The 12,677-nt window shown below is 43.3% G+C and overlaps 2 long non-coding RNA genes across 3 annotated transcripts in view; one reads left to right on the top strand and one right to left on the bottom strand.

Moving 5' to 3' along the window:
* The window catches only part of LOC149524321 (uncharacterized), a 186,116-nt gene that overhangs the window by 12,414 nt on the left and 161,025 nt on the right, over positions 1-12,677 (bottom strand). The gene's annotated exons all lie outside the window — the stretch shown is intronic.
* LOC106732083 (uncharacterized) overlaps positions 1-12,677 on the top strand; it is a 469,210-nt gene that overhangs the window by 379,492 nt on the left and 77,041 nt on the right. Inside the window, exon 11 of the long non-coding RNA XR_016349643.1 lies at positions 7,406-7,534. This is a non-coding gene — a long non-coding RNA (uncharacterized LOC106732083). The remainder of the gene's footprint in view (positions 1-7,405; positions 7,535-12,677) is intronic.

The following is a 12,677-nucleotide window of genomic DNA, read 5'->3' as shown; positions in this document are numbered from 1 at the left end:
TCCAAAAAAATTTCTGAAAATTACATCTCAGGTGTTTAATTGCTCATGGCTTCAGCATAATGAACACTGCAGAATATGCTCTTTAAATTTTAATAATCCTATCCTATCATGTCCCTAATCTGTCCTCACTAAATTAGGGTACACAACTACACAGAAAATTTGAATCTGCTAAACATGTTGTTGAGTGTCTATGGATTTTGTGAGCACACACTCATTGTGTGTAAACATAGCAAAATGAACATATGCCAATTCTACGTGCTCATTTTAAGGAGGTCTGTTTTGAAAATAATGTTTAAGTGTTGTTTTATTCTAAAATGTTTACAGTCTTGTACATGAAACAAAAGTACAAGCCCATACTGAACACTTAAGTGAATTGTCTTATGATCTAAGCTTTGTGCTGGTTGTACAAGTTCTGGACAAACCTGCCATATATAATTTGGCATAATTGCTGGCCCCTATATTAAAAAGTCTTATAAGAGAATGAAATGAATGTACCTGTGATGACAATCCAGGATTAAGATGAATATTTCCTTTCACTGAACTTTCATCAGAGGATCAAAAACACTTCCACATTAGTTAAACACTCTTAAGTTTAAGACAATAGTATTTTAATCCATTTCATGGACAGCTTAGGTGAGGTACAGAAGTTGGGATGGTAGAGGTGCTGCGTACTCGCAGCTCCTGGTTGCAGGGGTACACTTTATTCCCTTTACAGCATATACAGCAGGGTTGTAAAATTATTGCAGTTCCCATGTGCTGCCATAGGGGACAGGGAACCTACGTGCAGGGTGGTCAGTAGAGGATAACAGGATTTTTGCCTGAGTGGAGTAGTGGGATGAAGGGACTTTGTAGTCTTTCAATATATAAAACTTTTAAAAATCAGTGGGGCATAAAATATTCTGTGACCTTGACAAACAATTTTTTATAATATTCAGATGAACAACTTCAGACTGGCTCTATATGTCATCAAAGTTCCACCACATGGGGTAAATATTAGTCCTTAAGCACCACCTGACTTGGCTTTTGTCAAACTGGCCAGTAAAATCACACGATAAAAGGAAAAGCCTGCTCTTTGCTCTGTCTTTCTATCAATCTTGCATTATTTTCTGCCTACATGCAGGCAAAGACAGGTGATACTCATGAACTATAGCTAAACAGCAAATTCTGGTTTTGAGGGTTTTTTGTTTAGTTTTTTAAAAAGCTTCATAGTAGTACCACAATGAGAAAATCTTCCTCTGTATTGCAACAGACATAACATGCACACATAAATAGACTGTATGCACCAGAACTCCCTGGAGTGCCCTTGAGTCTTAAGAAAACACTAACATGAATTTGCTTCACCCATGTGAAATGTAAATTGGATGAACTCATGAAATAAATTAAACAAATGATTTAAAGTGTGTATAAACATATCCTTAAAACATATGTAAATACTTCTGTTTGATAAAGACTTATTTACAAACTTTCCTGGTATCTTTACAGGCAATGCAAGTAAAACAAAGTAGATCAGAGATTAAGTTCTACTGGATCTGCTCTCCTCACATACTAAAGTTACTTCAGCTGTACTAGTTTTGCACTTTCAGTAGCTGTTTCAGTTCTTTCCAGGTCACTCTTAAAGAGCCAGATTCTGGCAAGCTCTGCATATGTCCATACCAGAAAAACTACAGTCAGGATTGTGAGGGCAGAGAGGCTATGTCTAGACTACATCCCTCTTTTGAAAGAGGGATGTAAACTAGACATATCAAAATTGCAAATGAAACCGGGATTTGAATTTCCCACGTTTCATTTGCATAATAATGTCATGGCGTTTTTTCAAAAAAATACTATTTTGAAAGTGAAAAGCCATTTTTGAAAGATCCTGTAAACCTCATTTTTTGAGGAGTAAAGGATCTTTCAAAAAAGTCTTTTATTTTTGAAAGAACTGCATCTAGACCAGTTTCACTTTTGAAATAGTTTTTAGGGGGGAAAAAACCCCCCCACTGTGACGCGATTATGCAAATGAAGTGCTGGAAATTCAAATCCCGGCTTCCTTTGCAATTTCGATATGTCTAATTTACATCCCTCTTTCGAAAGAGGGATTTAGTTTAGACATACCCTGCAAGGAGTTTGTAGCTTCTGTCAAAGTCTAATGTCGTGTGGGAATGTGCTTAGGGACTGTAGTCTGTATACTTAGATATATATATGCTGTGGCCACAATGACTTCAGCAGCCTTATGGAAAGGAGAATACAAGTAAACATACTCTTTACTATTTTATTCATATCTCCTTACTTTTCATGCCACTGGTAAACTCAAATAATTCTAATTTAAGCAGGGTAGGTCAGAAACACTTTGAAACACAGAGTGGTCCAAATAATCAACTAGGATTCAACCAGTCCTTCAGTGCCTTTGGTTTTATTTGAGGGTGGTTGGTTTGGTTTTTTTTACTACATATAATGCATTGCCAAATTAAAACTAGTTTTGGGATTGTTGCTATCATTTAAAATTAAATCCTCAAGAAATATTGAATAATCTTTACATTTTATAAATTAAACCTGTGGATTGTTAACTCTAATTTCTCCCTTGCAGTCACATAAAAATAACCCTTTTTGGTTAAAATATAGGGCAAGATTTTCATTCTTCGTGCTTTCTTTCTGGGCCCCATTATTTTTAATATGGAAAAGTACAATTGTATAGAACGTAAATCCATTACAACTCTGAATTCTACAGCAACATTACAAAGCTAGGTGATGGAAAAGCACATGCTGCAATGGCCACTCAGGCCCGTTCTCAAGAAGGTGTATTGTGACAAATTCCAGGCATAAGACTATTGAAGTCAATGAATTTGTCAAAGTGAGAGGAGGGCCTTTTTGCCCATTTAGCCCCGCCCTGCTTTTTCTGCAGCCAATGCTAGGAAGATGCCTGGCTCAGTTAGGGGCTGACTAGTGAAGAGACAGGAGTTGGTTCTGCTGTCTGCAGGAGCTGAGCCAGAACCTGTCTACAGGGACAGCTGCCAGGGCATGTAAGCCTCCAACCCTGGGGCAAAGGAGGGGGAACCTATGAGGAGCCCTCATGAAGGAGGGAGAAATAGGACTCTTGGGGCTATGCCCCAACCTTAAAAACTATACTCAGAAAATAGGTTGGAGTTCCCAGGCCTGTGGCATCAGTGGCAGGGGCTGCACCCTTCCCCTGCCCCTCCCCTAAATTAGGGAGACCTGGCCACAGCCCTGTAATGACTAAATCGGTTTGAATGAGTCTGGGACTGGCTGCTTTTCTTTGGCTCCTCCACTCGAATGAAGCAGCAGTTTAAAGCAACAATTTTACCCATAACATAGAATCATAGGACTGGAAAGGACCTCGAGAGGTCATCAAGTCCAGCCCCCTGCCCTCAAGGCAGGACCAAGCTCCGTCTACACCATCCCTGACAGATGTCTATCTAGCCTGTTCTTAAATATCTCTAGAGAGGGAGATTCCACCACCTCCCTTGGCAATTTATTCCAAAATTTGACCACCCTGACAGTTAGGAATTTTTTCCTAATGTCCAATCTAAACCTCCCTTGCTGCACTTTAAGCCCATTACTCCTTGTCCTGTCCTCAGAAACCAAGAGGAACAAATTTTCTCCTTCCTCCTTGTGACACCCTTTTAGATATTTGAAAACCGCTATCATGTTCTCCCCCCCGCCCCTTAATCTTCTTTTTCCAAACTAAACAAGCCCAGTTCATGAAGCCTGGCTTCATAGGTCATGTTCTCTAAACCTTTAATCATTCTTGTCGCTCTTCTCTGTACCCTTTCCAATTTCTCCACATCTTTCTTGAAATGTGGCACCTAGAACTGGACACAGTACTCCAGCTGAGGCCTAACTAGTGCAGAGTAGAGTGGCAGAATGACTTCACGAGTTTTGCTTACAACACACCTGTTGATACAACCTAGAATCATATTTGCTTTTTTTGCAACAGCATCACACTGTTGACTCATATTCAACTTGTGGTCCACTATGACCCCTAGATCCCTTTCCGCCATGCTCCTTCCTAGACAGTCGCTTCCCATCTTGTATGTATGGAACTGATTGTTCCTTCCTAAGTGGAGCACTTTGCATTTCTCTTTATTAAACTTCATCCTGTTTACCTCTGACCATTTCTCTAACTTGCTAAGGTCATTTTGAATTATGTCCCTATCCTCCAAAGAAGTTGCAACCCCACCCAGTTTGGTATCATCTGCAAACTTAATAAGCGTACTCTCTATCCCAATATCTACATCAGTGATGTAGATATTGAACAGTACGGGTCCCAAAACAGACCCTTGAGGAACTCCACTTGTTATCCCTTTCCAGCAGGATTTAGCACCGTTAACAACAACTCTCTGACTATGGTTATCCAGCCAATTATGCACCCACCTTATCGTGGCCCTATCTAAGTTATATTTGCCTAGTTTATCAATAAGAATATCATGCGAGACCGTATCAAATGCCTTACTAAAGTCTAGGTATATGACATCCACCGCTTCTCCCTTATCCACAAGGCTCGTTATCCTATCAAAGAAAGCTATCAGATTAGTTTGGCATGACTTGTTCTTCACAAACCCATGCTGGCTATTACCTTCCAAGTGTTTGCATATGATTTCCTTAATTACCTGCTCCATTATCTTCCCTGGGACAGACATTAAACTGACCGGTCTGTAGTTTCCTGTGTTGTTCTTATTCCCCTTTTTATAGATGGGCACAATATTTGCCCCTTTTCAGTCTTCTGGTATCTCCCGTCTTCCATGATTTTTTAAAGATCATAGCTAAAGACCCAGATACCTCCTCTATCAGCTCCTTGAGTATCCTGGGATGCATTTCATCAGGACCTGGTGACTTGCTGACATCTAACTTTCCTAAGGGATTTTTAACTTGTTCTTTGTGTATCCTATCTTCTAAACTTACCCTCTCACTGCTTGTATTCACTACGTTAGGCACACCTCCAGACTTCTCGGTGAAGTCCGAAACAAAGAAGTCATTGAGCATCTCCGCCATTTCCAAGTTTCCTGTTACTGCTTCTCCCTCCTCACTGAGCAGTGGGCCTACCCTGTCCTTGGTCTTCCTCTTGCTTTTAATGTATTTATAAAAGGTCGTCTTGTTTCCCTTTATGCCTGTAGCTAGTTTGATCTCATTTTGTGCCTTTGCCTTTCTAATCTTGCCCCTGCATTCCCGTGTTGCTTGCCTATATTCATCCTTTGTTATTTCTCCTGGTTTCCATTTTTTATATGACTCCTTTTTTATTTTGAGATCATGCAAGATCTCCTTGTTAAGCCAAGCTGGTCTTTTGCCATATTTTCTATCTTTCCTACACAGCGGAATTGTTTGCTTTTGGGCCCTTAACAACGTCCCTTTGAAATACTTCCAATTCTCCTCAGTTGTTTTTCCCTTCAGTCTTGCTTCCCATGGGACCTTACCTACAAGTTCTCTGAGCTTATCAAAATCTGCCTTCCTAAAATCCATTACCTCAATTGTGCTGGTCTCCCTTCTACCTTTCCTTAAGATCATGAACTCTATTATTTCATGATCACTGTCCCACAAACATACATGTGTGTAGGATTCATTTAAACTCCCAATGACTTCAATGGAAATTTGATCTAGTTCATATGTTAAATTTATTCCCTTTACTCCCCCAAAACCATTGAAAATAATGAAAATAATTACAAATCTTATTCCATTAGGACCCAGTCTAGCATTATTTTCAATGGGATTACACACGTGCTTAAAAGTAAGTATTTGTTTAAGTGCTTGGCAGGGTCTGGCACAGAAGCCTGGATCCAAAAAAGAAATTAGGCATTGCAACACTCAGTATCGCAATGCCTAACTTTTAGGCACCAAGAAACTCACAGGAACAACACAGCAATCCACAAAGTCCAAATTAAAATAAACTCCCTAGATGATGAATGGGAAAAGAGAGGCACCTTAGCGTGCAATCCACCAAACCTAGCATGCTAGTTAGAGAGCTGCCTAAACTAGCCATAGGGAGATGCCAACAAAAAGGGGGTGGGGTTGAGTGCTAATCCCTGCCCCTTTCCTGGACACAGGTGCCTGAGTTCAAGATGCAGGGAGGCCTCTAGCTGTTCAGCAATCCATGAACAGGAATCTGTTCTCTAGAGTCAAGTCCTTAGCTGCCTTCTTCACTCTATGCAAAGTGGCCAGAGGAGGAGATGGCAATGGTATTCACCTTATAACCCAAAGATTACCCCTCTTACCTAGGATGTGGAAACTCAGGCCCAATTCCTCCTTGAAATCATTGGGGAGAAAAAAAATTGGAAGAGGGATTTTCTGCCTCGGAAAATATTCTGATGTGGGGCTCACTCAGGGCTCATCTAGGCTACCAAGAAGATTCGAAAGAGGATATGCAAATTCCACAGGAATTTTTATATCTTCTTCTGATCTCACTTTCGAAAGCAGAGCTTTCAAAAGTGAAAGTAGTCTAGACACACTTTTTTTGGTAACCCCTCCCTTTTTCGAAAAGCCGCTTTTCCTCAAAAAATTAGGTTTATGTGGCTTTTTAAAAAAGGGGGGGGGGGTACTGAAAGAAATGCATCTAGACTTTTCACTTTTGAAAGCTCTGCTTTCGAAAGTGAGATCGGAAGAATATATGCAAATTCCCATGGAATTTGCATATATTTGCATAGCCTCTTTCGAATCTTCCCCATAGTCTAGACATAGCCTCAGTCTCTCCTGTTGAAGCTATTCTACTTTGGATAAAGAGTAATTGGAGGAGAAGGCTGGTTCCTGAACTTCCTATTTGGCGGCCCTAATCATTAGACTATAGAGTCTTTCCCTCTTACCCCAGTGACTAAGTCTTTATCCACAGTAGAATTGTCATCTACCTCCTGCCATTAGCCCCCTCACACAACTCCCTGCCCTGACTCCTGTACACCACCAGCCCTGTGCTCTGAAGACTCGAGCAATGCCAGGTAAGTCTTCCATTATTAATATAAAATGGCAGTATTTACATATGCAAATCAGTTGTTTGTGAGCATTCAGGGCCAGGTAGGTCCTCAGATCTTGCAAGCTACCTTAGCTAAAGGGAAGTCATAGTTCAGTGTCCTCAGTATTTTAATAGCAAAAATAAATTTGCATTATATATTCTAGGTGCACATTTAAAAACTGGAGTGCATCAGTCCAAAAGATCTGTTCTTTCTTAATATTAATATTTATATAACTTTCAGTTTAGGGGTAATTCTATTTTAATTCATCTTTCCATTTAGAGAGGAATCTGAGGTTGAATGCTGAATCTGAACTTTCTGGGCATTGTTAGTGATGGAATGTGCAATGGTAGATCTGAATATAGCTAGATTCAAAATATAGAAAACAATTCCAACTTGCAGACTTTGAAGTAAAAACCAGGCCCCGCTGGGGGCTGAGCCTTCATGTTCCTAGCATCTTTCCTTTGTCTTCTTAGAGGGAACTCCACAGACTTCACTCCTCTCCAGGGCTTTTCAGGAAGACATTGAATGACTGGTCCCACATAGCTCCATCCCTGCCAGGAGGCCATCAGAATGTCACCATCCTTCAAATTAGCAACATGATGGTAAGTAATTGAATTTTCTAGTCATCCCACAAAGTCCAGTCAAAGGTCAGGAGTAGGCAAATGTATATGCTGACGGGGTGGATGAGGGGAAGCATGCCATGCTTCCTGTAGCCATGGGAATGCTCTCTTTTTTGAACTGAGAAGTTCTCAGAGGGAATTTGGTTTCCTGAGGCAAAGTCGGTCACAGAGCTGTCCTGGATAGGGTTGGTCTCACTACCCCAAGCCAGGACACTTCCTATAAGACACAAGTGATTGCTATGGCTATATCTGGACTACATTCCTCTTTCGAAAGAGGGATGTAAATGAGCCCAATCGAAAGTGCAAATGAAGCATGGATTTAAATATCCTGCACTTCATTTGCATATTCGCATCCAATCACTTTTTTGAAAAAGGGTATTTCGAAAGTGAAACTGCAATCTAGACATGGTTCTTTCAAGAAAAAACCCCCTTTTTCAAAAGAACCTGTACTCCTTATTTTTTCAGGAGTATGGGTTTTTTCGAAAAAGGGGAGTTTTTTTTTTTAAAGAACCATGTCTAGACTGCAGTTCACTTTCGAAATAGCCTTTTTCGAAACAGCGATTGGACGCTGCCCTATAAGACATGCCCTATAAGAACTGTGTAGTGACCAAGTACCATACTACATCCAGAAATTTTACAGGTGTTAACAATAAATTTAAGCAAATATTTTTGGCAGTTTAGCATGTGTACTCCCATAGTTACTCTTCAAAATGTTTGAACATTGTTGATGGAAATATCGTTACCTCATCCAAAACATCTCAGTCATGACAAACATGCAGTTTATATTAGAGAGTCTAAAAAGGCCACAGTGCAGTCAACATTCTCTAAGCGTGGGTAATGTGTCCATTTAAGTATGGTTTGTAACAATCTGTGTAATTTCGTAAACACGAAAACTTTTCTCAGAGCTGCACAAGTAAACAACGTACAGCTCCAAAGCACTGGATGAAACAAAAGAAAATGCCTCACCTCACTGAAATCTGCATATTGTGGATGAAATCTATAACCTTTTGAAATTGATGTAGGATTGATGTATGTGTAAGGGTCTTATCTTGCAGACATTGACTTGTCTGAGCTATAGGATCAGACCCTATACCATGAATAATTAGACAGATGGAGTTAAGAAAGTAAGATGTGTCTTCTACTGGTTATAACACAGGACTGTGACCCAGGATTCCTGACTTTAGCATAGATTAGCTTTGTGTGACCTAAGAAAAGTCAGAAAATGTCCTTGTAATTCAGTGTATCTGTAATATACGGATATCTGGCTGGAGAGTTGGGAGGCTTAATTCATTATTCTGTGTTATGTGCTTTGAAGATGAAAGGTTTTAAATGAAAGGTTCTGTAGAAGTGCTTTCTAAAATTATTAGTGTGAATTTACTCTATGGAATGTCAGGCATAGTTGGTACTTACTGCCTCCATTTACTCTACCCCATAGCTAATGGTGGTAAAAGCCAATTGCTTGTTTGTTTATTTGAAAATGTTCACAAAAAATGAATTTTAACCAAAGTTGCTTTGTGATTTTTGTTGAAAATGCAAACACTCAACATTTAAAATGTTAGTTTGTCAAAAAAAAAAATCATTTTTCTGCTGTCAACATTTCCACAAAACTAGACATTTTCTTGCAACAAAAGCTGTTTTCATCAGAAAAAAAGTTTTTAACAAAAAGGTGTCGTCCAGATATATCCAGAACAATCATATCTTATTTCAATGTAAATAAAATAAAACAGGATTCTGGAACATGAACAGTGCCTTCAATCACTAAATCTGTTGCAGTCACACAGAAAAGCGAAGTAGGATGTATGGCGTGGGGTCTAGGGTATTGGCCTCAGATGTAGGTGTATTGGCTCAGTCTGTGCTCCTCTATCCATTAGACTTTTTGTTCACATCTATGAAATGGAGATCTGAGTGCCCATCACATGCTGGAGGAGAGGGTGGGAGAGGAGGGTGTGAGAATAAATACTCTAAGGGTGATCTACTGATGAAAAGTGTTATGTAACTGTGAGCAGGGTTTGAACGAATTCTTCCCTGACAGCTAGCTGGGAGGAGGAGAGAAGACTTCTGGAGCAAACTGTATTTACATATACATACCTAGTCTGCCAAGATATTCCATAGATATGACAGTGATCAACTTTGGCTGATGTTAGGATACAAATCTCTTTAGTAGTGAATGGCCAGATGTCAAGTGCAGCAGAATGAATGGCAGGCAGGGTGACCACCGGAGAGGAACAGTAGCCGGTGGAGCAGGAACAGTGGCAGGCAAAGTGGCCAGCCAGAGCAAGCGCTCAGATGGTGGAACAAGCAAGGTGTCTACTACCCTTGGGGGAAAGTGAACTCACACTGATAAACTTCTAAATGCTGGTTCTTCACTCATCAAGGACAACCATTGTGAGTGATGTTGGGTGGGGTGAGGGGTACAGAAAAGGAACTTTTGGTTGTAGAAAGAAAGAATGTGAGGCAGATGACTACTCCATGCATTCTGGGGTGGGTGTCCTGCTCACAGTTTTATGGCTATAAATCCTGCTTGTGGCATTTTATTTAATTAATGTTGGGTGATTTCCCTGTTTTCATTAAAAGTTTCTTTTTTCTACACTCAGGTTATGTTTACACTTGGAAGGTTTGGGGTACGTCTAGACTACAGGCTTTTGTCGACAGAAGCTTTGTCGACAGATCCTATCGACAAAGCTTCTGTCGACAAAGAGCGTCTAGACTACATTCAGTTCTGTCGACAAAGCAACTTGCTTTGTCGACAAAACCCTGTAGTCTAGACACAACCCTAGGGTGTGTCTAGACTACTGAGTTTTGTCGACAAAAGTGGACTTTTGTCGACAAAACTATACCTGTGTCTACACTACCGCTGAGTTCTGTCGACATAATGTCGACAGAACTCAGCAGTTTTGTCGACGCTGGTAAACCTCATTTTACGAGGCATAACGTCTTTGTCGACAGAGTTCTGTCGACAAAGGGCAGTCTGGACGCAGGGGTTCCTTTTGTCAACAGAAGGAGACCTCCAGGGAAGCCCCCTGCTGGAGAGTCCTTCTTTAGGAAAAACCTCTTCTTGGTCCTGTCTGTAGCCATGTTTTAAAGGCACAGACATCCCTGGCAGGCATTGTGGCAGGAAGCTGGCCACAGAGAGATCCTGTCAGCCCAGAGCTCTCCCAGCGTAACCTGCACGTGGCCATGTGTGCAGCTCCAGCGCCACGAGGCCCCCAAGGAGCTTTGAGGGAGCCAGCCCAAGTTCTCTCAGGCGAGAAAAAGAGAGCCCCAGCTTGGTCAGGGACAGAGGTCCTGACACTGTTAGAACTGTGGGGGGAGGAGGAAGCAGTCCAGGCCCTGCACACCTGGCGCAGGAATGCAAACATCTATGGCCGCATGTCTCAGGGGCTGGCCGATAAAGGGCACCATCCCAGGACACTCCAACAGGTCCGGGCCAAAGTAAAAGAACTTCGCCAGGGGTACATGAAGGCCCGAGAGCAGAGCTCGGTGTCAGGTGCAGCCCCAGTGCACTGCACCTATTATGAGGAACTGGACCGCATTCTGGGAGGTCAGGAACCAATGTCTGCACCGGTGCTCGTGCAGCCAGGCTTGCACACACCGGTGCAGCATAGCCAGCAGGAGGTCCCCAGGGACGATGTCGAGGAGGAGGAGGAGGCAGAGGAGCAGATGGAGAACACCCTGACCCTGACTCTGCAGCCTGTCCCAGAGACAGAGGAAGCCTTGCAGGCACTGTCCGATGCTGGAGAAGGAACATCAGGTGAGTGCAGGCAGGGTCACAGACACAGAACAGGGGAGGTGGGAGCAGAGAGGATGCAGAGCAGTGTTCACATCTTGGTCCTCCCTCCTGGACAGCTTGCATCTCTCTGTGCATGTACAAGCAGGCGGGCAGGTGGTGGGTATGTGGGTGGGGAGCATGGGAGACCCAAGGTGCAGCAAGCCCCTGTCCTACTGTACCTGCACACTGATCTGGCCTGGACGGCTACAGTGGAGGGTGGGAGGATCTAGGGGGTGGAGGTGGACATTGTCCTAGCCACAACGGGTCCCCTGTGCAGCCGAGGCAGCTGGCAAGGCCAGATGTGGCCTACCAGAAACAACATTCCCATCCCTTGTTGTATGGACTTGTATGTGAATTGCTAACACTGATCGGTTCTCCCTCTTCTTCTCCACAGCCGGACCTGCTGCAGCTCTCCGCTGCACAACTCCTGTACCACCACCCACCCGGTCCCACAGCACCCGCAGGCATTGGAGGACCTATAATGACCTCCTAAAGCAGCATGTGGAGGCCATGGAGAAAATGGAGAGGACCATGGCCAACATGCAAGAGACCATGGCTGAAAGAGCAAGGGAGGAGGCTCGGTGGCATACTCGCCTCCTGCAGGACTTCCTCCCAGAGTGGAGCAGTATGTGTGCCACCGCCCGGGAGTCCCTGGCTGTGCCAGGTCCTCTCCCCCTGGGGACTCCTCCTGCCCATCCAGCTCCAGCCCCCTCTGACCCCCCATCCTCCCCCTCAGCCCCCTCTGACCCCCCTTCTTCTCCCTCTGCCCCTGCCACCCCTTCCTCTCCCTCAGCCCCTGCCACCCCTCCAGCCCTGCCCCTCCCCCCCCGCTAGAGCAGAGTCATTGTCAGCCCCCACTCGAGCTCGAGGATGGCTGGGTCCACGGACCGGGGTGTCAAAGCCTTGCGGCCCAGGCGAGGCCGCCATTACCCTTAAGGTGTCTGCCCTCCCTCCCTCCCTCCATGTTGGAAATCCCTCCTCCCTCCCTCCCTCACTCCATGTTGGAAATCCCTCCCTCCCTCCCTCCCTCCAGGTTGAAATCCCCCCTACTACCTCAGTTATAAACACATGTTATTAGTTAAAAAAAGAACTTTATTTTTCACTGTTGTTGAACAATTCTATTTTGTATTACAGATCTAATTTCTTACGTTACTCCTTTATAAACATATTTTTCAAGTTTAACATGGTGTGTGCACCTTAACTGTTCAGAGGCTGATGCAGGGATGGATTGTGGGAGGGAAGGTTTTGGGATGGGGGGGACGGCCCACAGACCCCATTGGGGATACCTTGGGGAGTCATAGGGCTCCAGCTGAGAAGCGCTCACGCAGAGCCTCCCAGATGCAAACCCCCGCCTGA

This window comes from Pelodiscus sinensis, chromosome 5 (genome assembly GCF_052426305.1).
Source record: "Pelodiscus sinensis isolate ZL-2025 chromosome 5, ASM5242630v1, whole genome shotgun sequence".
Lineage (NCBI taxonomy): Eukaryota > Metazoa > Chordata > Testudines > Trionychidae > Pelodiscus > Pelodiscus sinensis.
This window is presented reverse-complemented; position numbering and strand designations above follow the sequence as displayed.